This window comes from Grammomys surdaster, unplaced genomic scaffold (assembly GCF_004785775.1).
Source record: "Grammomys surdaster isolate TR1022 unplaced genomic scaffold, NIH_TR_1.0 191, whole genome shotgun sequence".
NCBI classification, from domain to species: Eukaryota; Metazoa; Chordata; class Mammalia; order Rodentia; family Muridae; genus Grammomys; species Grammomys surdaster.
In genome coordinates this window covers 13,572,706-13,579,917 of record NW_021604636.1, presented here as the reverse complement: position 1 = coordinate 13,579,917, position 7,212 = coordinate 13,572,706, and positions in this window count along the sequence as shown.

Here is a 7,212-nt window from a genome sequence, read left to right as displayed (position 1 = left end):
TACGCCCTCCCACGATATTCCCAGAAACCCTTGGCGATGACTACATGACCGTTCTGTATTTCTAAAACTACTCAAAAAATAAAATTGATCGGGGGGTAGGGAGGAGAGAATAGACAGAGAAAGCATCAAGATCCTTGTCTGCAGATATGCACACAGCAGCATCTGTGCTAGAGCAATGACCTGCTCTAGAATACGCTTGAACAGCTACAGACCTGGGTTTTCAAGACAACACAGGAAGACACAGAGACTGGATACCTTCAGTCTGCAGTCACCTCAGTCTCCCTTTGCAGACATCTGATACCTAACTGTACGGGTCTTTTCCTTTTCCAGTGGTGAGAGCCACCTGCTCAAAATCATCAAGGAAAAAGACAAGTGCAAGAAAAAGTGCGGTGGCCTGAACTATAATATGGACACTGGTAGGCAGAAGCAGGAGGGTCTTGAGTTCAAGGCCAGACTGAGCTATATAACACGACTCTGTGTCAAAAGTAACTTAAATAATTAATTGATTGAATGCTGGAGAACACAGCACACTTTAAGAAATATCCAAGTGGTATCTCTGTATCTAGGGTTGAAAAAAAAAATATATATATATATATCAACTCAAACTTTAAATTATATCAAGTGTTAAAGCATTGAGGGGCTGGAGAAATGACTAAGCAGTTAAGTGTGTGCACTGCCCTTGCAGAATTCCAGTCTCTGTGCTCACACTGGATGGCTCATGACCGCCTGTGGCTTCAGCTCCGGGATGACTCAATGCCCCTGGCCTCTGAAGGAAGGCACCTGTATTCACACATGTGCACATACCCCCACACACACAGATACACATATACAACTTACGATAATAAAAATAAATCTAAACTATGAGAAAGTAGGAGCAACCAATGTACAGTGTCAAAAAATGTAGGTTTTCCTGATCAACTATTGCATTCAGTCACTAACTTACGATGAGCGCATTAGCTTTGAGTTCTTTTTCTCAGTTAGATTCACAAATAGTCTTTACTGGCTGCATTGCATTTTATCTGGAACCATTAAATTAAGCTGTGTTAAACACGTCTTCTTTTTACCATATTTTAGACACTATGCCACTTAGATTCCATGTTCTGTGGCATTCCACGCAGCAGATCAAGCCTGTGAGGCTATTCTCCCATTGAGATACTTATTACACACTTTTAACAGGATGCAACTGGCAGGTTTAACGATCCAGACTATGGGAAGATTTTAGGACTCAAGCTCATTTCAAATTCAGTGGCGCAGAAATAGTGGAGCTACCAAAAGTGACAATGTGATATTATCCTCAATAAAGTAGAAGAATGTTTACAAAGGTGTGGCAAACACATAGAGAACAGATGCTATGGCCCATGCTGATTTTAGTATGAACCCTGGGATACCTTCAGTGTTCACATCACGAATGATTTGGGGAAGGTGGATAAACCTGAGACTTGGAGAATAAATGGCACATAGTCACCCTGCTAGCAAGTGCAGGGCTAGATTCTGAACACAAGAGCATCTCCTTCCATGGGAATCTCTGAAAGAATGACTATTGCCCAGCACTGTGATTGATGGGGTCAGAGATCCATGGAGTTACACATCATAGACAGGAGGCACATACACAGTGAGGTGGCTTGGACACACACACACACAAAATTAAATTAAATTAAAATAAAATAAAATAAAATAAAAATAAGAAATGGCTCAGTGGTTAACAGCCCTTCCTGATCTTCCAGAGGACCTGACTTCAGTTCCCAGCACCCACACTGGGCAGTTCACAATTGCCTGTAACTCCAGCTCCAGGGATCCAACGCCCTCTACTGGCCTCTTCAGGAACCTACACTCTTTAGCACATACCTGCACACAGATACACATATATAAACGTAATCTAAAATAAATTATTTTTTTAAGTAGGTATACAGAATTGATAATAAAAGAGAACAGTGCATGGCAAAGAATGTGTGGTTGGGAGATATCACTAAGTCCGTGTCTCCTCAGCAGCTGCCAGAATGGAACTGCTAGGGGTTACACAGTAGAAAAACTCCCAAGAAAAGGCCAGGAAGGCAAAAATCAATCACTAAAACATCACCAATGTGAAACCTTTTCCCCCAAACAAAGAAGACTTCTAGGAACCTCTTCAAGACACCCTTCCCAAGGCAGGACTGTAAGACTCACTATGCTTCACTTACAAGAGCCTGATCACTACACAGGACCCAGTCTCCTTGAGGCACTGTGAGCTGCTGCTGTGCTCCTGACCAGTGCCACCATCTACAGATTTCCCAGTTTGTCCCGATTATGGAAGGCTTCTCTGTCTCCACAATCAACAATCTCTTTCACTTCATCTCCACATCTCTTTTGGAGATAAGCTTCCTGCTTAAACAATTCAAGCCTTTCCTAAGTGATTGGGAAAGCATCAACACCTCCATGTGAGACACTGGAATATGGTAAGCACTGACCAGACCCTGTTGTATAGACAGAGAGCAGTGGATTCATCTAAGGCAGCAGGCAGTTCAGGAGCTTGGGTTTTCTCCTATGAAGGGGGCACACAAAGCAAAGGGTCCATGAACACGTTCATGTAGAATTAAGTCATGTGCCTGTCCTGTACCCCACAATCCACAGAGGTGCTTCATCTCTGGCATTACAAGATAAGCAACATGTCTAGGTGGCATGGACTGGGATCTTGGAAACAACTGTAGAGTGTACTGGAAATGCAAGACACCTTCATAAAAGAGGGATGGAGACTAGCCAGAGGACTTCCAGAATGTTCCCAGAGCATACTAGCCCCATGGGTGGTGTTCCCCCTGAGGCTTGTACCCTACAATGCACTCTGTTCCTTCCACTGCAGGGTAACTGATGTTCATTCAGATAAAACTCCGCCTGCCCCAGGAGGCTTTCCAGAGCCTCTGAGGACTGATTCACAATAAGGCTTCTCTTGTGCCTGGCTGTCCTCCTGTAATGACCTGTTCCATGTAACCGCGTCTACATTCCTGTTGTGTCTCACTGGGCTTAGACAAATAGACAAGCAGTAAAGAGAGTGAACAGGCTTCAAAAACATGCCCATGTCCAGCTCAAACATGCCACTGGACAGTACACCATGCCTCGGAAATGCCCTTGGTCCAGGGCAGACCTCTTCTGCAGCTCCCTTTGTACTGATAGTTTTGGTGCAATGCAAAAGTCATAGTTTCAAATCAATATAAGAAAACTACCATGTGAAAATGATCTTCTAGACCATTTTCATCTTGGGGGCTTTAATGGCTCAGAGAACTAATTATGAAATTGTTTGTGTAGTCATTGCATTCCTACCATAATGAGAAATTTGCATGCCTAATTTAATTATCCAAAATAATGTTAATCAAGAGGACAGAAACGAGAAGAAATGTGAATTTTAAGGTACAGAATATGCTGTTTTCTTACACAAAGAACCCATTTGTCAAATCCATGAGACCTCAATTCTCTAAGATGAAAAGAATGCTAGACTTGTCTAACAAATGTAGCTGGGTTTTCCTGTGTTCCTGGGGAGCAAACCAAGGGCCTTGTATGAGTTAGAGCACATGCTTTACCCTGGAGCCACACCCCTGCCAGTGATAGTTAGTGTTCACACTCCACTGGCTGGATAGAGGGAATCTAAAAAGGCCTAGTACTAAATGGACCATCTCTTTCATCTCTAAATTCTCTGCTTTTACCATTACTACCAACTACTACCATCTCCAAAACACACCCCATCCGTCATGTATAAGCTCCTGTGTTTTGCTGCAGTAGATTTTTCTCACCACATGTCTGGACACTATGGCTCATACATGGGGCGTGAATCATTGGCAAAAGTTCATGGAGACCAGCCAGCATGTGCATTTACTTCTCCAAGACGTTAGAATCAGCAAAGTTGCACACCAGAGTTGTTCTGCCACTCAGGTCCCAGAGTGAAGGTGACAGGGGAGGACTTGATCAGTCCTCTAATGGGCAGGAAGAAGGGTACAGAATAAACCTTGCCATCACTAATACTCTTAGGAGTGTCCATCAATGGTGGTAAAGTATTGCCGGTCTTCACTAGTATGACTTTCTGCAATCAGTATCCACAGAAGCCTTTTCCTTTTGCTCGTGGGATTCAGTTTGGAAGTTGTTGTTTTTTTCCTTCAAAAACTATTTACTCAAAAGCATTTTCTCCAGCTGCTACTAAAAATAGGTTGACTTGCTAACCTGGGAACTGTGTACAGTGGCTCTCTTTTCTTACTAATTACTATACTATTAGTCAGAAGAGTCAAAAATACGGAGTGCATCTGTTATGAGCAACAAGGCAAAACACTAGCTATTCATAGCCAAGTGAGAACTGTAGGGCAACTTGCAACTCTCATTGAAAGATACAGGAAGAAGGAAGAGGTGCCAAACTACAAACCCGACACAGCCAGCAATGGTACAATAACTCTCAAAAATCTCACCCAAAAAATATTTTGCACAAACTATATGCTCTATCACTACAGAAGGAATGAAGCCTTTATTGTTTCCCTACCCCAAAGAGGCTTCTAGGATCCTATTTTGAATTCAGGTTGCCATAGAAACCAGTGAAACTCTTGTAGAGAATTCTATCGATATTACTGTATAATCTGGTGCACCTAGAAGAACCCTTCTCCCAATCTCAGCTTGGAGCCACCCCTCTAGATTGAAGCCTTCTACATGTCTAACAATTTGACATTAAGATTGCTATAAAATATTAAGACTTATAACAGTGATGTGCTTTCAGATGTAGACATTTTGCTTTCCAAGAGGTAGGCGCGACTGTCAACATGATGGGGATCCGTAGCCGTGCTGTCGAGCCAGGTCATGACAAGTCATTCATGATGTCAAGTGTGTGTGTTAATTCATACATGCTCAGGCACAAAGGTGACTGGAAATGTGTTTTTCATATACTAGGCAATAACTTCGCTTTGGACTAAACCACAAAAATTATGCTGTAGGCAGTCCACAAAAGCACAATAGCTGTAATAGCTAACATTCACTGTATGGTTATTGTTCTACATTTTATGTCCTTTAGTAGCACAGCAACTTAATGAGGTATATATTTTTATTATCTCCATTTTACATACAGGAAAACTGGGGGACAAAGAGTTTACATATGTAAACTACACCATTTAGTAGTTAGCTAGCGTCAGAGCTGGGATTATAAGGCCAATCTCCAGAGTCTGCACTTTGAGCCACACTGGGTTTTCCTACTTCCCTGAACATCTCATGGATTTGCAACTACAGGCCAAGTGGCCTTAATCTAAAAACTCAGATGGAAAATACTCCCATACCCAAAACTTTCTGAACTGAGCTGGCTAGTTTTCATGTCAACTTGACACAGGCTAGAGTCATTTTGGAAGAAGAAACCTCAACTGAGAATGTCCACACCAGACTGTGGGTAAGCCTGTGGGTACATTTTCTTGATTGGTGATTGATGCAGGTAGGCTCACAGGGGCAGGGTCGTATCAACCCTGGGCAGGTGGTCCAGGATGGTGGAAGAAAACAGGCTGAGCAAGTCATCAAGAGTAAGCCAGTCAGCAGCATTCCTCCATGGCCTTTGCATCCATTCCTGCCCTAACTTTCCTTGATGATGGACTATGGTGTGGAGGTGTAACCTGAACTAAGCTCTTCCCAAGTTGCCTTTGGCCATGGTATTTTAGCATGGCAATGGAAATCCTAAGACACCAACATATCATCACAAGTGGGAATTCCACATCCTAATTCTAAAGTGAAAAGAGTCACTTCAAATGGTGCATTGTTGTAAAAATTCAGGCACACTACAAACACTGAATGAAATTGCCCATAGGCTGTGTCTACCAAGTGTACATGGCCACATATATATTATGAATAAATTCAGTGTTTAGACTTGGGTCCCCTTCCCATGATGTCTCATTATGAACAAGCAAACATTCCAAAGTTAGAAGAGCAAGACACTTCCATCCCAAGTATTTGCGACTGACAGAAATTTAAGTCAAGCTTAGATGACCTTAAAAACAGCTCCCCGTCACTTCAGTCCTGAAATGCAGGGCAAGCATGATAGAAATGTATATTCTTGAGCCCTGCACCCAGGAGATCTGATTCCACGTGTGCATGAGGAGCCACCCAGGCAGACCTTCGTTCTTCCATCACCTGCAGTGATTCTGACATGGGTGGTTCTACAGACCACGCTTGAAAAATAATAACCTATTCAAAGGCAGCCAGTGAGAGGCTGCAGAGGCATGAATCAACTTCCATATCCAGTGGGAAGCTGAGAACAAGAAAATGGCCTTTCTTTAGAAAGACCTCTGGGAAGGAAAAAAAAGTAAGAAAAGAAAACTTTTAAAACAATAAACTTGTTGTATTTTATGCCTCAGAACTCTCCCCAGACCTTTGACCAGACCCCATAACTTCTCATCTCACATGTTTTTCTAAAAAGTCGTCTGGTTTTCCAGGCGGCTTAAGACTAGAAGCAAAAGTGGGGAGGGAACAATGTAATATGTGGTGGGCCTCACCCTGATGAAAGATGAAAGAATGGAGGGAGCAGAAAGAGAGGAAACACTTGCAGCACAGCATTCAAAGAAACTCTGAGACCCGTGGGCAACAGAGCTGAGACCGTAGACCTCCACATGCCTGAGAGAAAGCTGTTTTTCAGACATATTAAAAATATATATAATATATATGCTTATATTGTATATAATACATATTTAATATATGTATATAAAATATATGTGTGTGAATATATATATATATATGCATATATACATACACATATTTGAGAAAACTTCCCATTTAGAATAACTGTGAAAATGAGGGAGCTTAAAAGTAGGAATGTAGAGGCCGGGTATGGAGGTACACGCCTTCAATCCCAGCGATCAGGAGGCAGAGGCAGAAGGTTCTCTGAGTTTGAGGCCAGCCTGGTCTACAGAGAGAATTCCAGGACAGCAGCCAGGGCTCCACAGGGAAATCCTGTCTCAAAACAAACAAAACCAGAAGGAGTGGGCTAGAAGGACTCCAGGCAAACCCCTGACCTGCTGGGGGAAGGTCTGATGAGCACTGAGGGGCGAGAGTGAATGCCTACTGAGCAGCATAGTTTGTCTTCTGACATGGATGATGACCTGATGATGCTATAGAAACCATATTTTTCAGTTAAGTGAGGGCCTGCATGGTGTAAATGCTTGCAGTTGGCAGTATTTTTACAGCAATGCGGGCTTTTCAGAACACTTACCCAAATGGTGATTTTTTTAAAAAGCA